Source organism: Amblyomma mixtum, chromosome 3 (assembly GCF_055824585.1).
Source record: "Amblyomma mixtum isolate Tamu chromosome 3, ASM5582458v1, whole genome shotgun sequence".
Classification (NCBI taxonomy): domain Eukaryota; kingdom Metazoa; phylum Arthropoda; class Arachnida; order Ixodida; family Ixodidae; genus Amblyomma; species Amblyomma mixtum.
The window spans coordinates 370,199,772-370,214,126 of NC_143014.1; the positions used below are offsets into that span (position 1 = coordinate 370,199,772).

Genomic DNA, 14,355 nt, shown 5'->3' on the forward strand with positions numbered 1-14,355 from the left:
CAGGACTTTGTTCTTCAGCATGAGGATGGGAACAGGTGTGGGCGAAGTTGACCGTCCAGCAACTATGCCTGCATCGGAAGCACCAGCTGTTTCCCTGTGGCGGAGGACTGGAACAGCGACGGGGAACGGCCGGGTGGCAGTGTCACGGATCCCGCGAGAACACTCGGGCCGGAAGAATGGACTAGGCGGCAGGTGTACCCACACAAACGCACATTTAATACACCCTACGCGACACAAACACTACCACATAAAACTAACAAACAAAAATAACACTACGCAAAAAGACTACCAATACACACGACCCAGGAACACCAGTCTACTAGCTTTCGGGGTTCGTGCTCACGGTTTGGTGCTGATGAAGCGTTGCAAGGGTCCCGTCAGTGACATCTAGGTAGGGGGCGTCGAGGTGGCGTTCGAAGTGCTCAGGCTGGTGTCGCTGGCGGCGTTGTTGGCTGCGTCGTACGAGCTCCCGGTCCAAGTGCCCGTGGAGGCGATGCTGGTGATGTTGGCGTAGAGGGCACCACCCGGATGGGTGGCAACAGCGCTGGGGCACCCCTTGCTGTAGCAGGTGGTTGCGTCCGCCCTGGACTGCCCGAAACGGCTCAGGAACGGTAGGAGTCTACGGTGCGACGCCATTGATCTCGAGATCACCGGAGCAGTAGGCAGGCGTTGCTCTCTTCCAGCCGAGCTTTTCCTGACCCGCCGGAACCTCCGCTTCTCTGTTCTTCCCCCCCCCCCTCTCCCCCCGCTGTTGTTGCGACTGAAAGGATGAAAACGAAACTGCACGGGCCTACAAACTGGCTCTCGCCGAGCCACCACCGCTGCCACGCGAAGATATAGGAGAGTTAAAAGATAGCAGGAAAGAGTGAAGGCCCAGTCAACAATTCACGCAGAAGAGGTTGCCATCGCTTTCGCAGCCTCTGACACCTCCTCCAAATACGTAATCACCGACTCGCGAGGTGCTTGTCGAAACGTCATTAAAGGGTGGGTTACTCCCCTAGCTAATCGAATTTACCAAAATTGTAGCTGAGACTCGGATCCCGCCTACCGATCTCTCGTTTGGGCTCCAGGTCACCAAGGCGTCCACGGAAATGAGGCAGCCGACGCCGCCGCCCGCGCGCTCTCTCTCCAGGCATTTCCCACGGCACCCGACGCCGACCAGGACTTTTATTTCAATCCGACTTACACTTTTAAGGAAATATGCGATTATTACAGATCCACGCACCAAACTCTTCCCACCCCGTGCAAAGGGCTGGGGAAGGCCAACGAGCGGGAACTCCTGCGCCTGCTCACCAACGCGATGTTGTGCCCGGCAACTCTGCAGCATTTCGATCCTCAATTCGACGGGCGGTGCTCACACTGTGGGGAGGTGTCTGACACTTACCACATGGTGTGGGCCTGCAAGCAGAACCCATCTCTACCGCCTATCCCAAACGCCACCCGAGAGGACTGGGAGGCGACCCTGTCCGGATGCTGCACCCTCGAGGCCCAAAGAGCCATAACGCAGCGCGCCCGGGCTGCGGCAATCGCCAAAGGGGTGCCTGACTAGGCATCCCCCATGTGGTTGTAAGGGCGTGAGTCTTCAGGTCATGACCCCCAACACTTCTCCCTATGATTGAATAAATGTTTTCACCACCACCACCACCCACTTAAGCGAAGAAGCTGGCTGAAACAACAAATACACCCCCCCGTGCCACGCTCTCCCTCGCGCTTTTCTTACACGTCATCCTTGTCTTCATCGTCATCGTCTTCTCTTCTTCACCAATTAACAATTCCTACCCACCGAATACTTCTTCACCTCCTTTATTCTTGAATTAATACACGTCATGCTTATCGTCATCCTCATCTTCTCCAAACTTCTCTAGTTCCTACTTGGATTTCTAATTTCCTATAATATGTGACACACCGGAAACGGCATCATACTGTGCTCGTAGACGAGAGACAGCACGGTCGGAAAAACGCGGCTGGCGAAGAGAAGCCGGCGTTTTCAACTTCGTCCTCTGCCCACGTGGTAGCTGCGTGGCTTGGCCCTCCTTTTTACAAGTGGCTTAGTGGCTTTGTCCTTTTCCAACTCGGTGGCTGTGTGTTCAGCTTCGTCCTCTGCCCACGCGGTGGCTGCGTGGCTTCGCCTTTTTTTCACAGGTTGCCTTGTGGCTTTGTCCTATTCCAACGTGGTGGCTGCATCTTCAGATTGGTCCTCTGTCCAGGCAGTAGCTGTGTGGCTTCGCCCCTCCTTTTCACAAGTGGCTTAGTGGATTTGTCCTTTTCTAACGTGGTGGCAGCGTCTTCAATTTCGTCCTCGGGCCACGCGATGGCTGCGTGGCTTCGCCCTCTATTTCACAAGAGGCTTAGTGGCTTCGTCCTCTGCCAGCATGGTCGCTGCGTCTTCAGCTTCGTCCTATGCCCACGCTGTGGCTGAGTGGTTTAGCCCTCCTTTTCACAGGTGGATTAATGGCTTCGACCTCTTCCAAAGTGGTGGCTCCGTCTTCAGTTTCGTCCCCTGGCCGCGCGGTGGCTGCGTGGCTTTGCCCTTCCTTTCACAGGTGGCTTAGAGGCTTTGTCCTCTTCCAACCTGGCGGCTACATCTTCAGTTTCGTCCTCTGGCCACGCGGTGGCTGCGTCGCTTCGCCCTCCCTTTCACAGGTGGATTAGGGGCTTTGTCCTCTTCCAACGTGGTGGCTACGTCTTCAGTTTCGTCCTCTGCCCACGCGGTGGCTGCGTGGTTGTGCCCTGCTTTTCACAGGTGGCTTAGTGCCTTTATCCTCTTTCAACATGGTCGCTCCGTCTTCGGTTTTGTCCTCTGGCCACGCGGTGGCTGCGTGGCTTCGCCCTCCTCATCACAGGTGGTGGTGGAAAACATTTATTTACAGATAAACTTCTGGAGCTGAGGTATGAGCTGGCCCAGAGGGGGCCAGCCCTCACAATACTAGGCGGAGGTCCCTAGTTCGGGACCCTAGTGGCGTTCGCCGCTGCCCGGGCTCACGCGACCAGGGCCCGTTGGGCCTGCAGGTCAGAGCAGCCGAGCAGGGTCGCCTCCCAGTCCTCCCGGTTTGGATTAGGGTGAGGGGGATAGCAGGGCAAGAGGGGCAGGCCCACACCATGTGGTAGATGTCCGAAGACTTCTCTGCACAGTGCGGACAGCTGCCAGAGAAAGAAGGGTCGAAGTGTTTCAGAGCTGCCGGGCACAGCAAAGTATTTTGTAAATAGGCAAAGCAGAAGCCGATCCTCCGTCCTTTAGAGACCTTTACAAGGGCCGGGATAAAGACCATGACCAGATTGATAAAGTAAAGAAATGTCTTTGAAGGAGTAAGCGGGAGTGAATTCTAGTTCCTGATCGTCGGGGTCGGGGTGGGAGGGGAATGTCCGGTGAGAGAGCGCGCGGGCGGCGGCGTCAGCTGCCTAATTTCCCTCAAGACCCATGTGAGCAGGAGCCCAAACGATACGCCGGTGAGCGGGGTTACCGGTGTAGACGCTGTTTTGGAGAATGCGGTAGGCTAGATACGGTACCCAGCCCTGCTCGACGTTCCGACATGCCCTTCGCGAGTCGGAAATAATTGTTTTTGAATTGGAATCAGATGCAGCCAACGCAGTGGCGACCTCCTCCGCGTGTATTATGTCACGGGCTCGGAAATTAAGGCCGTTAACTGTTTTGGATTCGTGGACGACCACGGCCGTGAACCATCCCCATTGGTGGGGGCCGGAGGCATCCACGTAGAATACGCCGGGTTTCTATCCATAGTGGCGGGCCAGGGCTTCCGCCCGCGCCAGGCGCCGGCCATTATGGTCCTCACGGTTCATGTTCGCGGGAAGAGGGCGCACGTGGAGGGCGCATCTCCACTGGGATGGAATACGTACGCACTCTTCCATGAGAGTGGTGTGTTGGATGTGTAGTCGGGAAAGGAGCCGGCGACACGACGTCTTCGAGAGACGTGTGTATTGGCTGGTCAAGTGGGCTTCCCGGAGCTCCCGAAATGTATTCACCATGCACAGCCCCAGGAGGCGCTTGTTGGAGGTGTTCACTTAGAGGTCCAGAGCCCGCTTAATAATTTTGCGGAGGATGACTTCGAGTGAATCCTCGTCTTGCTTCCGCAGGTGGAGGTATGGAGTCCAATATAGAATTCGACTGGTTACAAAAGGATGCGCCAGCCGCTAGGCGTCCTTACATCCTGAGCCCCCGCGCTTGTTAGAAACCTGGAGGACTAAGCGGCCCACCTGATTCCCCACCTGACGGAGTTTGGCCAGTGTTGTTCCTGACCCTCTGTCTTGGTGTATAAAGAGCCCCAGTACCCGGACTTCGATTTTTTCAGGGATTGGACCTGTCTCAAGAGACAATGAAATTTTGGCTGTGCACTTTGGTGAGGGGCGTATGTGCACAAGTTCAGACTTTTTGGAGGAGCATTGGAGGCCGCAGCGGCGAGCATAACGGTCCACTATGGTCGCCGCCTCCTGCAGGTTGGCCTCAATGTCTTCAAAGGAACCCTGTGTGGCCCACAGGGTGATGTCATCGGCGTACAGCGCATGCTGTACACCGGCGACAGCGCCCAGCTGGGCCGGTAGGCGCATCATAGCCAGATTGAATAAAAGGGGGAGAGCACCGCGCCCTGTGGTGTACCTCTGGTTCCTAAATGAAAAGGGCCATGCTCCTTATCCTGGATTCGAATGTAAGATTGTCTGTCTGTCAAAAATTGCCGAATGTATTGAAAGGCGTTTCAGCCGCAGTTAGTTTGAGAGAGGTGTTGAGAGTGATCTCGTGGGTAACGTTGTCGAATGCTCCCTTCAAATCCAAGGCGAGTACGACCTTGTCATTGTGAGGGCATTCGATGGGGTCGAGGACAGCCCGATTAATTTGTAGCAGGACATCCTGTGTAGATCTGTGTGGGCGAAACCCGAACATGGTGTCTGCAAAAAGATGTTTGGATTTCATGAACTCGGACAACCTGTCGCGTACCATTGTCTCCACGAGTTTGCCCACACAGGAAGTCAGAGAGATGGGGCGGAGGTTGTCCGTGTTGATGGCCTTTCCAGCTTTAGGAATGGTCTTCCAATCAGGGCGGTCTTGCAGTCGATGGGGAGTGGTACTTCCCCAAGCCAGATTGAGTTAATGTAATTCAGTAACGACAAGTATGTCGGGTCGGGGAGGTTGGCTAACAATTTGACTAATTTTTTCCCGACCCGGAGCGTGCCACGTTTCATTTTTGCCAGGGCCGCCCTCAGGTCATGGAGCTGGAGCGGTTGATCCACCTCAACGTTCTCAGAGCCTGCATAAGAGTACGCCGGCCCGCGGGGCCTGGGTGGTGCACAAGTACTGGTCCCGGAGCTCGTGCGCCAACTGAGTTGTGTTGCCCGGAAAGCTGTGTATGGCTCTCTGGAGGCGTTTTGGAGTTTCCGTGCGTGTTTGCGTGGAGTCGTTAGGGCGCGAAAAAGTCGCCATGTGTTCCGGCTTGACATTTGCCGCGCGGCCGTGTTGCATCGTGCCACCCAGTTGGAGTCGGCGAGTTGGGCCGCATACTCAGTCGCTCGTTGAGTGAGCTCGGCGATGCGAGCTTTAAGTTTACGGTTGTGCTTCTGCCGGCGCCACCGACGGACGAGGCAATGCCGGGCCTCCAAGAGGTGGTGCAGGTGATTGTCCACATCAGAGACCGCCTCTGAGAGCTGAATTTGAGCTTCGGAGGAGCGAACGCTAAAGACCAATTCTTCTGACCAAGACTGGTAGCCTTGTTCATGTATTGGTGTGGCAGTGTTATAATTTTGCCTGAACTTGGTCCAATCTGGAAGTCGGGCTTGTGTTGTTGGTCGCGCGAAAGGATAGGTCCTAATCGTAATGCTCAGGAGGCAGTGGTCGCTGCCGAGGGTTTTCTCGGTGTTGACCCAGTCCGGACACGTATCCCTAGTCACGGAGTTGCCTATACGAGTTGGATGGATGGAGTAATTGTGAAGAGTGAAGCTCAGCGTTGACGCAAGCTCCGCCAACTTGCGTCCCCGCTTCTCTTCACGGCAGTAACCCCACATCCGAGAGGGAACGTTGAAATCGGCCACAATCAAGAGGGGGTCCCGACCCGCAACTCTCAGCACGCGGCTAAAGAGGTCCGCGAATGATACATTCGGCAATTTCGGATTGCAGTATATATTGAGTATAAGTAACGGTGGGTCCTGCTTGCGGAGTGGGAGGAGGGTCACCATTATATAGGAGTATTCAAGTTGTATTTCTAAGTCGACCTGGTTGGCTATATAATTTCTATGAATGCACAGACAAGACGAGGGGTCCTGGTGGAACGTCGTATACTTTGTTAGTGTGGCGCCTTTCCCTGGCTCTTGGAGGGCAACCACCGCTGGGAAATGCTCAAAGGTTGATAGGAAAAGTTGGAGGTCGGCGCGCTTGGAACGGGACCGGAACCCCCGACAGTTCCATTGAGTAATCGTAATGGGGGAAGCCGATTTGGAAAGGGGGGGGGCGCCTACACCGGGGGTGTCCCGCCATGCTCAGATTTAGAGGTGAGAGGTGGAAGTGAGGCTGCCCCTGAGCCAGATACCAGGGGCTGAAGCTGAGGACCTAGAGGGGTGCAGCTGTCTTCGTCATCGTCAAGGTAATTTACTCGGCGGGAAAATCTGGAGGACCGACCAGATACCTCCTTAAGAGGACGGGCTCTGCGAGAAAGGCGGGTGTTACGCGACGTGTTGAGAGATCATAGAGTGGATGGCCTCCATGACTCTAGCCATGAGGCGTTCCATCGCTGTCTCCAACAAGGTGTCAAATTTGACATTGAGACGGGCTTCGAGTTCGGCAAGGGAAGGTTCCAGAGCCGGTGTCGCCGCCGTCTCGCTCTCCATAGCCTCCGTGTCGGGGTTACTAGGGGGAGGGGGAGTATTTCTAGCCTCTAAGGCTTCAATTTTGGCAAGTAGCATCTCGTTTTGAGCCCGGAGAGAAGCTACAAGGTTGTGGAGCTCAGCGTCAGCCGCCGAGCGAGGGGCAGGGAAGAGGGGGTGGGAGGAGGAGGCAACCCTGCCTGAACCGCTCACCTGTTTGCCATTTTTGACAGCGTTGTCCCAGGAACCGGCCGCGTCATTCTTGTCTTGGGAGTGGGCTTGCTTCTCCTGGCCGCCGTGTGGGGGCAGTGGTGGCACTTGACAGTCTCTGACGTCCTTCCAGCTAGCAGGCGTCTGTCGTTTTGAAGCGTCGCTGCCGACGCTACCGGGGTGACGTGGCTGCCTGCCCGTCACGCTGGATTTCCCGCCCATAGAGACGGCTGGCTTGATAGGACGATATTTTGCAGTGCAGTCCAGAGGGTTCGTGGCATGGCCACCACCACAAACTGCACACTTGGGCATACACTCCTGAGGGGCCCACACCCCCTCTTGTATGGGCACCTGCTGTCCAGACAGGCCACACTTATCTTGTGCTGGGTTGGGGCAAGAGTCTGCCCGATGGCCGACAGTTCCACACAAGCTGCAGGCCGGAATAGTGCGCAAATACGGCAGGACTGAGACGATTTCAGAGTTGTAGGGAACATATCATGGCTTCACCGTGCCGGCAAAGGTGAGCCGGACCTTGTTTGAGTTGCCGAGCTTGCGGATATCCAGTAGAGTGCCGCTCCTCCACTGCACGCTAGGTTGAAGAGATTCGGATGTCTCATGGTTGGCCACCGTAATGACTCAATAGCAGACGTCCTCTTCATGTTCTTTGAGGTGACCGGCGAGAGGCACATCTACTTTGGTCGATTTGATGGACAAATCTCCCAGCAGACGGTCTGCAACGTGGGCGTTCCGGGTGCTGGCGAGGATAAATTTTGGTCCTTGCATAAAAGAAGGCTCAACTCGGACGCCTTAGGTGCCCCGAGGAAAGCGCCGAACGCGGCACCGAGTTCGCCGTATTGAAAGACGTCCCGGATGGCCAATGACTTGCGGGGCTTTATGACGATGACAAAGTCGTCTAGGTGAAATTTTGGATAAAGCTTGGGCCTCCACTTGGTAACTGGGTTGCGGCCCTTCAGGCCGGCGTCCTTCGCCGCTTGCGAGGCGGGAGCTTCGCGGGTACCAGCAGGTTTGTCGGTGGTTGCCGTGGCGTTCGAAGCTATCTTGGCCTCGCGTCTGGAGCAGCGCTCAAGCAGACGTAGGAGATTTGCATTGCGGATGGAGTCCGCGGGTGCCGATTTGGGTTCCACAGTGACGGGAACGGTCGACCAAGACATGGCGTCCGAGTCATAGCCGCGTTGCAGAAGCGCTTCTGTAATCTTGCCGAAAGAAGCGGCTCCCTCGCAGCCGAACGCCGACGCAGCCGTTAGGCATAGCGTCGGCGCCGGAGGCGGGAAGGAAAAACCGCTTTAAAATTTGTCTTAGTGGCTTTGTCCTCTTCCAACGTGGTGGCTGCATCTTCAATTTCATTCTCTGGACACGCGATGGCTGCGTGGCTTCGCCCTCCTTTTCACAAGTGGCTTAGTGGCTTTGTCCTCTTCGAATGTGCTGGCTGCGTCTTCAGCTTTGTACTCTTCCAGTGTAGTGGCTGCGTCTTCACCTTCGTCCTCTGGCCACGTGGAGGCTGCGTGCCTCCGCCCTCCTTTTCACAGGTGTCTTAGAGGCTTTGTCCTCTTCCAACGTGGTGGCTCCGTCCTCAGTTTCGTCCTCTGGCCACGCGGAGCCTGCGTGGCTTCGCCCTCCTTTCCACAGGTGGCTTAGAGGCTTTGTCCTCTTCCAATGTGGAGGCTTCGTCTTCGCCCTCCTTTTCACAGGTGGCTTAGCGCCTTTACTCTCCCAACGTGGTGGCTCCGTCTTCAGTTTCGTCCTCTGGCCACGCGCACGCTGCGAGGCTTCGCCCTCCTTTTCACGGGTGGATTAGAGGCTTTGTCCTCTTCCAACATCGTAGCTGCGTCTTCAGTTTCGTCCTCTGGCCACGCGATGGCTGCGTGGCATCGCCCTCCATTTGACAAGTGCCTTAGTGGCTTCGTTCTCTTACAGCATCATCGCTGCGTCTTCAGCTTCGGCCTCTGCCCAAGCTGTGGCAGCGTGGTTTCGCCCTCCATTTCACAGGTGGCTTAGTGGCTTTGACCTCTTCCAAAGTGGTGGCTCCGTCTTCAGTTTCGTCCTCAGGCCACGCGGTGGCTGCGTGGCTTCACCCGCCCTTTCACAGGTGTCTTAGAGGCTTTGTCCCCTTCCAACGTGGTGGCTCCGTCTTCAGTTTCGTCATCTGGCCACGCGGTGGCTGCGTGGCTTCACCTGCCCTTTCACAGGTGTCTTAGAGGCTTTGTCCCCTTCCTACATGGTCGCTCCGTCTTTAGTTTCGTCCTCTGTCTACGCGGTGGATGCGTGGCTTCGCCCTCCTATTAACAGGTGGCTTATTGCCTTTGTCCTCTTCCAACGTGGTGGCTCTGTCTTCAGTTTCGTCCTCTGGCCACGCGGAGGCTGCGAGGCTTCACCCTCCTTTTCACAGGTGGCTTAGTGGCTTTGACCTCTTCCAAAGTGGTGGCTCCGTCTTCAGTTTCGTCCTATGGCCACGCGGTGGCTGCCTGGTTTCACCCTCCATTTCAAAGGTGGCTTAGAGGCATTGTGCTCCTACAACGTGGCGGCTCCATCTTCAGTTTCGTGCTCTTACCACGTTGTGGCTGCGTGCCTTCGCCCTCCTTTTCACAGGTGTCTTATTGGCTTTGTCCCCTTCCAACGTGGTGGCTCCGTCTTCAGTTTCGTCCTCTGGCCACGCAGAGGCTGCGTGGCTTCGCCTACCTCTTCACAGGTGGCTTAGTGGCTTTATCCTCTTCCTACATGGTTGGCCCGTCTTCAGTTTCGTCCTCTGTCTACGCGGTGGATGCGTGGCTTCGCCCTCCTCTTCACAGGTGGCTTATTGGCTTTGTCCTCTTCCAACGTGGTGGCTCTGTCTTCAGTTTCGTCCTCTGACCACGCGGAGGCTGCGAGGCTTCGCCCTCCTTTTCACGGGTGGCTTAGAGGCTTTGTCCCCTTCCAACGTGGTATCATATTTGAATAAGTTTTAGGCGCAAAAAACAGACACATAGGTAGGTAACAGGAAGAAGTGCCTCGTCCTGTTACCTACCTATGTGTCTGTTTGTTTTTTGCACCTAAAACGTATTCAAATATGAACCGAAACCAACTAGCCCAGCAGCAAGTGCTCGTAGTCCAACGTGGTAGCTGCGTCTTCAGTTTCGTCCTCTGCCCACGCGGTAGCTGCGTCGCTTCGCCTTCCTATTCACAGGCGGCTTAGTAGCTTTGTTCTCTTCCAACGTGGTGGCTCCGTCTTCAGTTTCGTCCTCTGGCCACACGGTGGCTGCGTGGCTTCGCCCTACCTTTCACAGGTGGCTTAGTGGCTTCATCCTCTTCCAACATGGTGGCTCCGTCTTCAATTTCGTCCTCTGGCCTCGCGGTGGCTGCAGGGTTTCGCCTTCCTTTTCACGGGTGGCTTAAAGCCTTTGTCCTCTTCCAACGTGGTAGCTGCGTCTTCAGTTTCGTCCTCTGGCCACGCGGTGGCTGCGTGGCTTCGCCCTACCTTTCACAGGTCGCTTAGAGGCTTTGTCCTCTTCCAACGTGGTGGCTGCGTCTTCAGTTTCGTCCTCTGGCCACGCGGTGGCTGCAGGGTTTCGCCCTCCTTTGCACAGGTCGCTTAAAGCCTTTGTCCTCTTACAACGTGGTAGCTTCGTCTTCAGTTTCGTCCTCTGGCCGCGCGGTGGCTGCGTGGCTTCGCCCTCCCTTTCACAGGTGGCTTAGAGGCTTTGTCCTCTTCCAACGTGGTGGCTCCGTCTTCAGTTTCGTCCTCTGGCCACGCGGTAGCTGCAGGGTTTCGCCCTCCTTTTCACGGGTGGCTTAAAGCCTTTGTCCTCTTCCAACGTGGTAGCTGCGTCTTCAGTTTCGTCATCTGATCACGCAGTGGCTGCGTCGCTTCGCGCTCCTTTTCACAGCGGCTTAGTAGCTTTGTCCTCTTCCAACGTGGTGGCTCCGTCTTCAGTTTCGTCCTCTGGCCACGCGGTGGCTGCGTGGCTTCGCCCTCCTTTTCGCGGGTGGCTTAAAGCCTTTGTCCTCTTCCAACGTGGCAGCTGCGTCTTCAGTTTCGTCCTCTGGCCACGCACTGGCTGCAGGGTTTCGCCCTCCTTTTCACGGGTGGCTTAAAGGCTTGGTCCTCTTCCAACGTGGCAGCTGCGTCTTCAGTTTCGTCCTCTGGCCAAGCGGTGGCTGCGTGGCTTCGCCCTCCCTGTCACAGGTGGCTTAGTGGCTTTTTCCTCTTCCAACATGGTGGCTCCATCTTCAGTTTCGTCCGATGGCCACGCGGTGGCTGCAGGTTTTCGCCCTCGTTTTCACGGGTGGCTTAGAGGCTTTGTCCTTTCGAACGTGGTGGCTGCGTCTTCAGCTTCGTCCTCTGGCCACGCGGTGGCTGCGTGGCATCGCCCTCCATTTCAGAAGTGGCTTTGTGGCTTCGTCCTCTTCCACAATGGTCGCTGCGTCTTCAGCCTCGTCCCCTGCCCACACTGTGGCTGCGTGGTTTTGCCCACCTTTTCACAGGTCGCTTAGTGGCTTTGACCTCTTCCAAAGTTGTGGACGTAGCAAAAATTGATCTCTTCACTCTACCAAGCCAAATCATTGATGGGATGCCAATAGGAGGGGTCCTCGTCTGTTTCCAGGCCTTTCCTTTGCAGCGTCACATGATGAAGCATTTGCCTCACTTGAGGGCAAGCAACCCTAAAGTGCAAGCGTTTAATTACACTCTCTCAAAAGCAAGGCGTGTCGTTGAGAATGCCTTTGGAAAATTGAAGGCTAGATTCAGGGTCTTGAAGATGATTGAGTGTCATATCGAAAATGTCAACTGCATTGTGCGAGCTTGTTGCATCTTTCACAATGTATGCGAGCACATGCGTGATCATTGCGACACACAGTGGAGTGCTGAAGCAGCAGCCGGGGAGCTTCCGCATCCTGTTTGTGTGAGCAACGCAGTGAGCTCGTTAGGTGAATGTGTTCGACGTGCTTTGGCCAAGCACATTTGTTCATTGAAGCCATGACTACTTTGAAAAGCTTTGTTTTAGGCCTGCAGTTGTGAGCAATGAACAGCACGTGAAAGACTGCGCAAGTTTGTGGCAATTTTTGGAGCACGAGTGCACACTTGTCTTGATTCACCGCTGTCTGGGCAGTCAGGCTGACGCTCCTGGCGGCCTTCAATATACTGGCGAATTACGCTCACCATTTCGCAGTGTCATTGGCCTCCTCCTGGAGACTGACAGTCTTTTTGGCCAACTTGTATTCCTTTTTGGCCATCTTTCTGGCATGGTTTTCCTGCTGTTCCAGCAGCAGCACAACTTTCTCTATTGATGTTATTGGCTGTCGCCTTTTGTGTGTGTGGCCTTGCTCGGCTGAGGCAGCAGGTGTTCGAGCCTGGCTCGTCGATGCCTCGTTGGTCGAGGCCAGACTGGTCGAGGCGAGACTGGTCGACGCCTCGACATTTGTTATGTCTAGGCTGCTCGGCGCTTCTGCTGGTGGTTGTGAGGCAATAATTTGTGCACCCTCTGGGAGCCATTCCAGTATGTCCAGTTTAAGGAAAGAAGAAGAGCGGAAGGTTACCGAATGTTGCTTCTAAGTGATTATTACTATGTTGCATGAAGAGTGGAAGTGGTACACATAACGTGCAGAAACATTTCAATATACCATAATTTTATGCAATAGCTGCCATTTTCTCTAAAAGAGTTTTGGTACACCCTAAAGCACACAGCCTACCCTGGTACCCTTTTGTAACATAACCAGACTTACCTATCTTGCCCTATTTTCATAACTCCAAGAAAAGTAATAAGTATTGTGCCATCCAGTATGTCGGAAATGTTAGGCATTGATTTCGATGCTACATACACTGTGACGCTTAGTATAGTTGTCTGTGCATTTCAGTACTCTTGAACACAACAATGCTTATGCTCATGTCATGTGTTTTAGTAACACGAAATTCTCTGAACTTTGCTGCCACCCGTCTCCGGCGACAAACTTGGCCGGCAAAAAAATTTCCGTTTGTCAGTCCACTTGAAGTGTTTGCATACAACCAAAATAAACTGATGTTGCACTTTAAAGCTCTCTTGTACCAGCCTTCTATCATTCATAGGCAGGTTTCAAAGGAAGGTGTGCAGCCGTTTGTAAAATGGGCACTGACTTGCAGCAGACCCAGTGCCAGCAGTGCTTGCCTTTCTGAAATAAAAACAAAGTACAGCTAAGAGTCACTTCTTTATGTCGTAAGAGCTGAACAAAAATTTGTTTTCTGCACAAGTACAAACTTCCAAGAACAATGAACCTCCTTGTCCTGAAAGTTAAAACTGCAGGCAAGGAGGTAAACAACAAGGAGAACGCTGTTGAATTACGATGCGAGCTAAATAGGCTTCGATCAAAATCAGCTGATTGTCAAGATACAAGTTAATAGCCTATAGACAATGTCAAGACATAAGTTTGGGAGAATTTAGAACGTGTTGTCGGGCTAGTTCGTTCAATACTTCAGACATGGTAGTTGCGCGAAACACACACCAGACAGGGTACGGGACGAGTGCAAACTTACAACTGATTTTATTCAAAGGACACAGCACGTATTTAAAGGAAAAAGGAAAAAAAGAATGCACTTTGAGCATGCGCAGCGCAAGGATGCATAATGTGGCAATCACTGACACACCAATGCCTGAACGTAGATGTGATGCGTCTTATCGAGAAAGGCTACATCATTATTGAATTGTACAATCGAAGAATCACTTAAACATCCATCTCCTCTTTTCCTTACAAAGTAAGCTTCCATAAATTTACGTGCGATTGTATCGCGACTCTTGCCCAGAACTCTAATCTCATCAAGCCGTGGCCGACAGTCCCTGCAGGACAGGCAGTGCTTTGACAGATTAGATCCCTCCTCCGTTATTAGCGATAACACATGTTCCCGTGCACGATCGTTCAAGCAGCGTCCAGTCTGGCCTACGTACGTTTTTCTTTCTGATCGAACAGACTTCTCGGTGCAAATACGTTCTGTCAGGCAACGCCGGCCATGCCTAGATTACGGGAGACGGCTACATATGATAACCCATTGTGCTACGCTATGATGTGATCGATATTCCCGCAATGCTGCATAAACATTACAATGAGCCTGAAGCGTCGAGAAAGTCACGTTCCAGCTCATGTAAAGCAAGATTCGGCATTGTCTATGGCATTGAACACACGTCCGGCACTGCGGAGCGCCGGATTTTATTGAACGTGCGGGACAAGGCGATATGTCGGCTTAAAAATCACTAATAAATACTTGGTAACTTACTTGCGAGCCTCGGCCCACTTTTCCATCTTGTGCTTTATTTGCGTCACTGTGACGCACACAGCGTGCCAACATTCTTCGCTTGCGACTTGGTTGAAGAGCGCCGTCAT

The 14,355-nt window shown here is 54.1% G+C and overlaps 1 pseudogene; it reads right to left on the reverse strand.

Annotated features, from left to right (window-relative positions):
- Positions 1–387: 387 nt before the first annotated feature.
- On the reverse strand, positions 388–14,355 carry LOC149356747 (uncharacterized; annotated as a pseudogene).